Source organism: Engystomops pustulosus, chromosome 4 (assembly GCF_040894005.1).
Source record: "Engystomops pustulosus chromosome 4, aEngPut4.maternal, whole genome shotgun sequence".
NCBI lineage: Eukaryota > Metazoa > Chordata > Amphibia > Anura > Leptodactylidae > Engystomops > Engystomops pustulosus.
The window spans coordinates 68,112,545-68,123,822 of record NC_092414.1 but is presented as its reverse complement, the minus strand read 5'-3'; the positions used below and the strand labels follow the sequence as shown (position 1 = coordinate 68,123,822).

Here is an 11,278-nt window from a genome sequence, read left to right as displayed (position 1 = left end):
TGTACATACAATAACATCATACGACCCATCACTGGGGGAACACCCTGAACCCTGGCTGCTAGGGATGGTCACTCTTCCTCCCTCTTTTAGGAAGATATATCCATCTTCTAGCCCTTTGTTGTAATATGTAATATTATATGTTGTATCCTTACAACAGAGGGCTAAAAGAGAGTTATGAACCTAGCCTTATACAGTTATATTGAGGGAAAGCTAAAAGAAATGTTAAAATGCAAAAATAATGTAAAAATAACATTATGCTAATGTCAGAATGTGAGATGTCACAGAAGAGGTTTGGTTTACATGAATAAATATCATAAAATAAGTTAGCATTACATTACAATCCTTTTGTAAGTGTTGAATCTTCCACTCCATCACATGAATACCTCTCCCTCACACCCCCCTCTTACTTCATAATGGACTGCTCCATAAGATTGGCGGGAAACACAGAATTTACCTCAGACTGCACAGTCAGTGCGGCTCCAGACAAGGCGCCATGAGTAGAACAGCCCTCTATGAACCCTGCTGTGGAGGCCGCCCGCCCGTCATAGCTCTGCAGCGCGTCCCCCTCTCTGAGTGGCAGGACAGGAACCACAAAAGGCGGGGAGGAGGCACAGAGAATAGGGCGCCCCCTGCTGTAGGGATGTGGAGAAGCCACTCTTCAGGGCTGGCATTGATCAGTGTCTCTACACCAGGGAACACAGCTACAAGAAGCCCCCAGAGAGATGTGCAGCTGCACGGTGTGTGTGCCTCCAGGCAGTGCATAGGGTCCATGTAATAGGGGAGACCAATCAGAGCTCAAGTTTCATTTTTGCACAGCTGTTTATAAAATTACAGCTGATCTCTGATTGGTTTCCATGGGCAACTAGAACAGTTCTGCTCTCAGACACTTCTGATAAATTTCCCCCAATGTTTGTATCCGTCCTTTGTACTAATTGTGGGAGATTTATCATAAGTTTCTGAGGTAAAACTGTTCTAGTTGCCCATGGAAACCAATCAGAGCTCAGCTTTAATTTTATAAACAGCTGTGGGAAAATGAAAACTGAGCTCTGATTGGCTTGACAACTAAACACTTCTGCTTTAAGATACTTCTGATAAATCTCCCTTCTATATTGCATGAGTTATCTGTATAACTAACCTACAACTAACTTACTAACTAACTAACCTACAAACCTAAAGAACTTATCTTGTACGTAACATGGGGACTGTCTGTACTGCAATACAAATGTTACGTGGGAAGGAAACCCAACACTGCCTATCATCCTGAGCTGGAGCTATTTTGCCAAAAAATGGTCAACAAATCCAGCCTGTAGGTGTGTAAAGCGGGTGCAGACATACTCCCGCAGACTTGCAGCTGTCATTGAAGCTAACATTGATCCCTCAAAGTATTGGCTCAGGGGCCTGAATGGAAATACACGTCACAATTTCCATTTTTCTTTACACTTCACAAATATCGATAGTTTGTGTTTCTCTTCATCACCTAAAATATTAAAAGGTAAAAGTTCGAAGGGCTAACACTTTTTCTACCAACTGTATATATTGGCGTTATTGAATGCAGGTAACGTACCTGGGCTGCTTCAAATAGTCAAAACTCTGATGCTGATTCCTCTTGCAGATTTCACAGCAAATATTTGTAAACTCATTTTAAACATAAGATCAGACACAAATGTTTACAGATGTATAAATGTATTTTATTACTCTGCAGGTAATCATCGCAATCATCTTAACTGTGAAACAGTATCTTCTAAGCTCAATAGGAAGAAAAGTAAATTAAGAAAGGTACAGGAAAAACTACTTTGCTTTAAAAATTGAAGGGAATTTGTGGGTCAATCTTATTTTATTATACAGCATATATTATAATGAGTAAAACTTCTGTCTCGCGGGACCGATAAAACAATAAATGTATAAAAGCTGAAAATAAGCATAAGCATAATTCATATATAAGTGGGTACTTAAAATATAAGCTAATATGTAATAAGTTGTTCTTAAAAATGTTGATCCCCTTAGCAGAAAAACTGTGTAATGAAGAATTAAAATGCTACTGGCCCTTTAATCAGTCTGTTAATTTCCTTCGCACGGAGCAGACACAGGACATAAGATGGCCGCTGGTCACATGTCCACATCACATGTCCTACACCTGCCTGGGCAGGTCATGTGATTACCACCATTTTTGGTTGTAGTCGGGTGGTTGAAGTGCAGCCAGTATGGCCGGTGTTGTGGTAAGGCGTCATATCAGTGATGTAATGTGCAGTGATGGCAGTTACATATCATTACTATGGTAACAGAGCAGGACAGTCTGTTATTTCATCACTGGGAGCACAGCATAAGAGGTAGGGGGAGTTACTGAGAACTGAAGGATCATGGGACCTGTAATTTTCAGTGGTGGTGATCTTGGTGATAACTACGCCTACCCATAACATTTAGTGTATCATAAAATCAAACTATTTAAGCTTTATTTTGTGACTAATGAGTTTTGGTGTATTCATTTATTGATAGCATTATGGGTTTTATATCAAACCTTCATATTCCCAGAATACCCCTTTAAGATGATATGCATAGGAAATGAAAAAAATATATAAGTTCTTCTACATCTATAAAACCCATAGATCTTACTTAAAGGAAATCTGCCATTTGCTTTAATGCATTATGAACCATACATACCTTAAGAATGCTGTAGCTACATTGATGCAGGAACTTATCTTGTTTAATCCCTGATGTGAGTGGTTTTGCTGAAAAGACAATTATAAAATTATAATAATGAGGCTCTGTCTCTCCTGTGGCTGCCCCAGCGCTTCTCCTCTTACCCTAATTATGCACTGCTCCAGCCTTTTCCTGCTGAGAATACTTAATCACTGTGCTGTCCTTGACAGGCAGAAGTAATCAATTGCTGCACCATCCTCCCACCTGCTGTGCATGAGTCATCCAGCTCAGGTTGATTAGTCCTGTCTGGACAGTTCAGTCAGCTCCTGTGAATGTGGAAGTATTGTGTTTATGTACGGCAGCCAACCTACACCTAGCCTTCCCAAGGTCCTGAATTTTGAGCAAAATCTGATTAGGGATTAAAGGAAATCTAACGTCAAAATCTGATTTAGCAGGAAATCTAACATAAAAATCAAGCATGACTGTGGTAATCTTCTTATATTTGTTATCCATTGCCTCCTTACTTCTAAAGTCACCCGGGGGTGTTACCAGAGCTCCCCCGGGGTTTGGTTTCACAGGCTGTTCCATTGGGAGGGGATAAGTGCTCCTGCACAGTGTAGCAGCCTTTAAAGATGCAGCATGGAGGGGCTCTGGTAGCGGTAGAAGTTAACTTTATTACTAAGCCATGCATAACAAGTATAAGCAGATAACCACAGTCATTGTAGCTCTATATATGTGTCCCTGGTTGGATTTTGATGGTAGATATCCTTTAAAGGAGATATGTCATCAGGATATTACATTTTATCCTGATAACAGGTTCCCATAGCCCTTGTAATAAAGATTGCAAAAATGTTTCTAAAGCCAAGCTCCATCGCTCCTGTAAGTTATAAAAGGTAAGTAATTTAATGATATCAAAGTTTACTTGTCTTTCTTGCCAGAAACCTCCAGCAAGTCATGGGGGTCAGTGGTGTAACTATGAGTGGCAGGGCCCCATAGCAGGCTTCGACATGGGGCCCCCCTTCCCACTTGAAAATTATACATATTTGTATACTCATACATGCAAGTTACATCACACATTTATACACTTATGCACATATGCTCATATAGAGCATGTACACACACATACAGTGACATTTACAAACACACAGCATATATACACACATAGGGGCATATTTATCAGGACCTCTGCGCACCGCCAGTGGCGCAGAGGCCCTGAAATAATCGCAAATGCTAGCTTATTGCTAGCTTTTGCGATTATTTGCCCCAATCCGCCACCTTCACGCCAGTGGGGCGTGAAGGGGCGTAAAGGGGGGGGGGGCGCGGCCGGTCGAGCGGGGGGCACGGCCGGATGGGAGTGGGCCGGTGCTGGGCGTTACTGTCCCCGCGCCTGCGCACTCGCTGCTGCCGGCGACTTTTCATATATGTGAAAAGTCACCGGCTGCGTTTTTTTCTACGCCAGGCCCTGCCTGGCGTAGGATAAACGCTGCGCTTTTGGCAGCCCGATACATCAAGAGGCAGGTGCCTCTTGATGTATCGGGTTGCGAATTTGCAGCGGCGGGGCGATCATACGCTGGCGCACGAGCGCCAGCGTATGATAAATATCCCCCATACAGTATATGCAGATGCCATACACCGTCTACACATACAACATATACACATCACAGATGCAGCATATATACATCACATATGTGTTATATACATATTATAATGTACAAAGTGCAGCATAATATGGATATAATGATGCACATCCTCCACTCTTTAATGTGTCTGGTCGGATGCTGGGGCCCCCTGACACTGTGGGCCCCATAGCGGTTGCTATGGCTGCTACCACTGCAGTGCCGCCCCTGATGGGGGTGTCAGCTTTAACAGACTGTATCCCTCACTCCTGGGTTTATCCTCCCTCCTCCTCACTCATCTACCTCCCTATGGGAACCTATCATATACTGGTGACAGGTTCTATTTAGCACATGTAAATTTAGGCAGAATATATTTTGACCCAATCCCATGGACTGCATAGATTAGACAGGATGAGAGTCCTTGCATTATACAGAAATATAATGCAAGGACAACCCGTCTGCTGTCTGTATGTTTGCATGTAGATGGCCTTTGATTTGTATTAGAGATCCTATACATGCCACCTGCTCTACTGTTTTTGCAATGTCTTGCTGTCTCACAAGTCTCCTTAGTGAATCAACCATACATTATGTAATCCTGGAGATTTGCTACAAATGCTTGCGACTGGAATAACCCTTTAACATTTTGGTCATATTTTATTTTTATGTTCAGGAAGAAATTCAGCAAGTGGTGCTAGAACAGATTAGAAATTTGATTAAAGAAAATGAACAACTAAGGATGAGATTGCTGCAATATTTATAGTGTTGGTTTAGAATCTGCAGCATGTCAATTACTGCTACGGATTGTAAATATTTTACCTTTATTGGTGCAACAGGCCAGAGTATTCCCCCAGCACAGACAATACCTGGGGTTAAAGTGTAAGCCACTTTAACCCCGAGTATCGTGGTTTTACCCCTCTAGGCCATCTTGTACCCATATCAGTAACTGCGTGACAAACACAAGAATTACTTAATTTTAACATTTTTTTTTTCAGGATTTAGCTCTGATAAAGTTAAGTGAGAAACTTAACTCACTCCAAACACATAACCATCACTGTTAGGCTTCATTCACACAGCCGTTGGGGGACGTATATATATGGCCGACATGCACTGTAAGGAGCGGTACGTTGCAACACATGTGCGGCACCGTACCATTCTGTAGCTGGGAGAAAGATAGGACATGTCCTCTCTTTCCCCGAAATACGGTGCCGTGCGACATGTTTTTCTATGTAGAGGGGCGGGGGTGAGCGACGCTTATACCTTCCTTCTCTCTCTGGCGCCGATGTGTGCCTGCCGTACTACAGTACGGCGGTCACACGTTCGACTGGATTTAGCCTTAGGCTGTGTTCCCACATTGAGTTTTTCTCTTTGTAGCAGGTGTGGATCCTAATGGGTGAGAACATACCAGGGAGAAGACACCCCATGAAAATAAGACCAACTACAATTTCTTTGCAGCTTAGAAATATAAGGCCTCCCCTGAATAATAAGACCTAGCGGCAGTATTGCTACAGCAACCTCCCCACCACCATCATACATGAGTATTAGTAGGTCATTTAGATACCGCAAGAGGTTGTGACATGGGGGAAGAATTCATGGGATAAAATTCACGTTTTAAATCAATGTGATTTAAATCAAATCTATGTAAATGCAATGTAAATCAAAACATCCAATTCACATTGCGTTCACGTAAACATGGTGTGAGAATAATGTTCAAATTGTGTTTATGTAAATGTTGTGTTATTATGGAGCAGATTTATAAAAAGTGTGCTAAGGTTAGACAGTGCAGAGTTAGACTATACAGTCTTATTCTGCACCAGATTAATATATGAGTCTTATTCTGGAGGATAAATCTGTAGTATAAGACTTTATAGTCGTACTTTGCACCTCCAATTAGTTGGCTTATTTTACGCCAGAAAACCAGGACAAAATTCAGTTGGGTCAGCATTATTTTTGCGCACTGATTTTTTTATCATATGCTTTGCCCTTTTGTCGAGCAAGTCATAGGAGAGCCAGAAAACTGTCTAAAACCCTTTATAAATGTGGTGCAGACAGGTTTTTTTTTGTGCAAATGAAGACAGAATTCTGCTTATAAACCTCCCCAATGTGTTTAGGTAAATGTGGAGTAAACAAGTTCAAATTTAATTCACATAAACACGGTTTATATTTAAGTGATCTTAACACAATGTAAATGTTATGTAAATGAAAAGTGTGTGAATGCAGGCTAATGTTGTGTTCACATACCATTCACGTAAATGCGGTATAAACGTTGCATTTATGTTGTTTTTGCATAAACATGGTTTAAATCTATGCAATGGAAACACAATGGTGCACATTTATTTACTTGGCCGACGGAGTTCACCCGAAGTGCATTGTCCGGCGACAATGCACTGTGCCGCGATCCATAAAGATTGTGCGCCCGATTTCCTGTATCTGTCGCTTCCCGCTGGAGTTCACCATCTTCTTCCCAGTGTATGTAAGTGCATTGGTTGCGACACAATTTGAATATTAAATCCAGCGTTCAGTCCCAATCAGTCGAATCGTCCGATGGCCCCCCGATTTCTGTTGCATGAAAGCCAGTGCAATTGCACCACAATCCGATCGTGTGCAACACAATCGCTTTCTAAATAGCTGTCACAGCGGCGCAAATCCTGAAAATTTCCTAAATCCGAGGAAAGTGCGTTCCGTGGACCCTTAGTAAATAAGCCCCAATGTGTGAACGCAACCTAGCATCAAATTCACATTGCTTTTACGTAAATACACTTTATATCTTGTTCACATGACCAGGTGGACGTTTCTGGTGTGGTGGAGATGGAAAGGGGTGAGCGCTCCTTACCCCTCCCTCCTTTATAGGGAGCCCTTATAGAATTTATCGCCAGGGTTGTACTGTTGCCTGGGCCATACTATACCTGGGCTCTACGTTAGAAGTATATATTCTGGCCTTGGGGGTATACACTGGTCTAGGCTACTTTATATCCTGGGGTATACTCTGGCTTGGACCAAACTATACCCAGGTGTAATCTGGAACAGGGTTATTCTGGCCTGCTACACCAGAATTCAAAGGCTGGTTTCCTCTGCAACACACAATTTACCAGCATAGTAAGTAAAACGAACAGTATAACTCAATGCTATGGGTACATTTAGGTAGTGTTTCAGGTACAGAATGGACCCTCGAGCTGGAGTATGGTGTAAAGTTATAAGCACTCCCCTTATCTTTCCTTGTCCCTCTCACTAGTCACATGTCGGCATGCATGGAGCATAGAACAGTATATTCAGGTGACAATTTAAACATTTTGAAACAACAGGTGAAACCTTGTTGCATCTGCCTTTCTTATTATTGCATTATATCATGTATTATACCAAATGTCACCAAATAAGAGCACAACATTTATGGAGTCCAGTAGATTTTATTAAGATGAACTAGTTATATTATGTAACTAACATTTTATTGTCCAGTGAATGTCATTTTAATGACGGACTATGTTGTATTTATAGGACTAGTAAGTCTAAGGAACAAGGAAGCTCATATAATAACTTTTTATAATGCTGGCTAATAAAAATAACAGTATTTCAGGCATTTTTCATAACTAGTTGTTACCTACTTGTCAGCAGCCGTTCTAAAAGTAATTGCTGTCATCATCTGTGAAATGGATTCTTACAGAGAACAACATATTCTATTGTGTATAAGTGTTTTATTGAAAAATGGAGACATAAATAAGATGGTTTGTATAAATTTTATGCAGGTCAGTTTATTACCATAAATACATTTATTTAAATACATCCATCACCCCATGAATGGTCCTAAAATATTTCTAATTTTCCTAATTTAACTTTGATTTGACTCCATAAATGATTCAGCCGCAACTCTTAATAGCTCCCATACCAACAAGCTAACGTACTTGCAAAAAAAAAAACATTTTGCTAACTGTGGTACCCCCAACTTTTGTGAAAGTCTGGCAGGTTGAGAGCTCATACAGCTGCTGGGAACAGGAGTAAGGCCCCTTTCACACTTGCGTTTTTCACGCACGTTTTCTGCGCGTGCTTTTGACACGCAGAACTTGCATTGCACTCTGACCCATTGTAACCAATGGGTCTTTTCAGACTTGCATTTTTTTTCACGCGCACACGCGCATTTTTTTTAACGCGCGTTTACATCTCGACATGCTCTACTTTTGCAAGTCACGCACATGACAAACGCACCATACAAGTCTATGGAGATGCATCAAAAACGCATTGCACTCTGAGACACTTACAAGTGCAATGCAAGTGCAATGCGTTTTTCACGCATCAATTGCCACATAAAAGATAGAGCTCAGTCCTGAGTCCATTTCACGCGCATTTTCTGTGCGTGAAAAACGCATTGAAATTGCATTGAAATTGCATCAAAAACGCGCGTGAAAAACTGAGACACTGAACAAACTCTGACTGAAAACTGATTGCACTCTGATGCAAAATGTGCGTTTTTCACTGACCAAACCCTGATCGCACCCTGATCAAACTCTGACGTGATCTGCAACGCAAGTGTGGAAGGGGCCTTAGTGTGCACCCCTGCCATGCTGCTGCATAGTAGTTGCATCCTCCCTCCTGGTCAGCCCAGTGAGTGCTTGGGGATGGACCAGATAATGAAAGCTTCATTCCCATGCTGGGGAATGAGCCAAAATATTAGTGGGGTTTTCAGCAGTGTAGCACTGCATCGCATGCTTGTGCCCCCAGAACACACCAGTACCCTGGGGGGCTGTCACCCCTTCTGACTGTTTATCCACAGTCATGTTCCTATTCCCATGGGAGAACGAAATAGGGGCTACCACAACAGTATTATTGCTGATACATGACTGTACTGTCTAAGGTACCAACAATGTAGCCTAATTGCAGCAGCACCCAGAAACTATAACCTGATGACTGCGATGTGCTAAAGCCAATAGCTCATAATTCAGTGAGTCCTAGTCACATGTTTCCCCTAATGGAGCAATCCATGCTACCTCTATGAGGTGCAATCTCTCAGCAGGGACCGACTATGGTGACAGTGAATACTGCTAAACTCCTTTCACACATTTGGTTTCAGACTTTCAGATGTGTGGAGTAAGTCCCCCTCTCTGTAGGGAGCAGTGGCTGCACATCTTGGACACTGTGCGGCGAGACATGGTGTGCTCACCGCCCCGTGAATAATGCACCTCTACGGCCGTTGTGAGCTAGCTAGTGGTTTTGCAGCCTGCTCACGGCTGTTATTTGCAGACATGTGAATGAAACCTAAAATATAATCGGACTATAATTTTCTTGCAGTGGAGGATTGTGGCAAGACTAGCACCTAATATGTAAAAAGGCCTATCCCGAGGATAGGCTATCAATAGCTAGTCCTAGCCAACCTAACTAATATGAACCTGTACTTTTCTAATTTTTTTAAAAATAAATCCTCCCTTTTAGATCATTTTGTGCATGTTTTTCTTTTTACCTTCCAGTAGAGGATGAATATGTGGAATTGCATTTGAAACTGGTAAACCATAAACATGAAGCACCTGTTGTGGGAAGATATGTTGCACCTGCATCTCTTTCCACTTCATGTAGTTTTATGGTGGTTTGCATGATGTAAATAATTGATGTAAATATAAATATTTTCCTTTCCATTTCAGCTAGAAGTCTCAGAAGCAGTAAAAGATAAAGCTGTAGAAGACGTGGTTGTTGTTTATATAAGAAATCAACTTTGGAATTTTAGGAATCTGTGAAAATAAATGTCACCCTCAGCGACATAAAATCTAAGTATTCAGCATCTTTGTGTTTAGCACGCATTATTATTCATTGTTATTTCTAATAGAAATGATTGCTTTAATCCCGTAGTATTCTAATTTGTGTCAAGCTAAGTATGTTATTTTTCTGCATTCTCATTAAACTAATTTCACTTAGTACTCTTTTGTTCTCCATTTTACTGCCATTGTAAGGATTGTATATCAGTGCTAAAATGAAGGTGCCTCCATATAATGGAAACATAACTTTTATAAGGATTCATTATATAAGAATAAATGCAAGTAACCTAAGGTATTTCCACAGGTCAAATGATCCTGGTACACCCCTGTAAGGTGCCCTGAACACAAACATGTTTTGTCAATGAAATTGGACCTGTGTTCTGGCCAAATCCCACCGACCTTGCACAGTACACTGGCTGGGAGTCCCAACATTACTTCCAGCACTGCTGTTCGCCAGAAATAGGGGCAGATTTATCAAGCTGTCTGAAAGTCAGAATATTTCTAGTTGCCCATGGCAACCAATTACAGCTCAGCTTTTATTTTACCACTGTTCATGAATATTTTAAAGGGGAGCTGTGATTGGTTGCCATGGGCAACTAGAAATATTCTGATTTTCAGACAGCTTGATAAATCTGCCCCGATGAGTACTAATCCATCAAATTATGTTTTAACCATCCCTAGGAAGTATCTAGGTAGGTGTTAGAATCACAAAATATTACCTGTCTCCATGGAGGACATTATGGGACTATATACACGGTCGTAACTACCAGGAAAGCAGCCATAAAACTTCTACTGAGCCCCCAGTTTTAGGGGGCCTAGGCACTCTGACAAACTATTAAATGGAGAATGTGCTCCATCGTATACATTGGGGCACCATTACTTACCCATCCGGAGGAGTTAACCGAAAGTACATTGTCCCTCTATAATGCACTGTGCTGTGATTCACTAAGATCATGTGCCCAATATCCTGCATGTGTCGCTTCCCCGCTCAGGTTCGACGGAGTGCACCTTCTACTTCCTGGTGCATGTAAGTGCATTGGATTGCAACACAATTTGAATGTTAAATCCTGCGCTCAGTCCGAATCAGTCAGATTGGCCGACAGCCCTCCCCCCGTCGCATGAAAGCCGGTGCAGCTGCACCAAAATCCTGCTTAATACCTGTCACGGCTGTGCTATCCCCAAAAATCTCGGAAAAATCCGACAAAAGTGCGGCCATGGACCCTTAGTAAATAAGCTACATTATGCTGTACATTTGGTAGCGTCATATATATAACAGTACCCATCATACCTTGG

The 11,278-nt window shown here is 41.7% G+C and overlaps 2 long non-coding RNA genes across 2 annotated transcripts; both read left to right on the top strand.

The window, feature by feature from the left end:
- The first annotated feature begins 446 nt into the window (after positions 1-446).
- On the top strand, positions 447-5,006 carry LOC140128993 (uncharacterized). The gene is made up of 3 exons (XR_011855235.1): positions 447-737; positions 1,703-1,776; positions 4,924-5,006. It is a non-coding gene; the product is annotated as an uncharacterized lncRNA (long non-coding RNA).
- A 193-nt stretch (positions 5,007-5,199) lies between these two features.
- Positions 5,200-10,147, top strand: LOC140128991 (uncharacterized). The gene is made up of 2 exons (XR_011855234.1): positions 5,200-5,794; positions 9,875-10,147. It is a non-coding gene; the product is annotated as an uncharacterized lncRNA (long non-coding RNA).
- Positions 10,148-11,278: the final 1,131 nt, after the last annotated feature.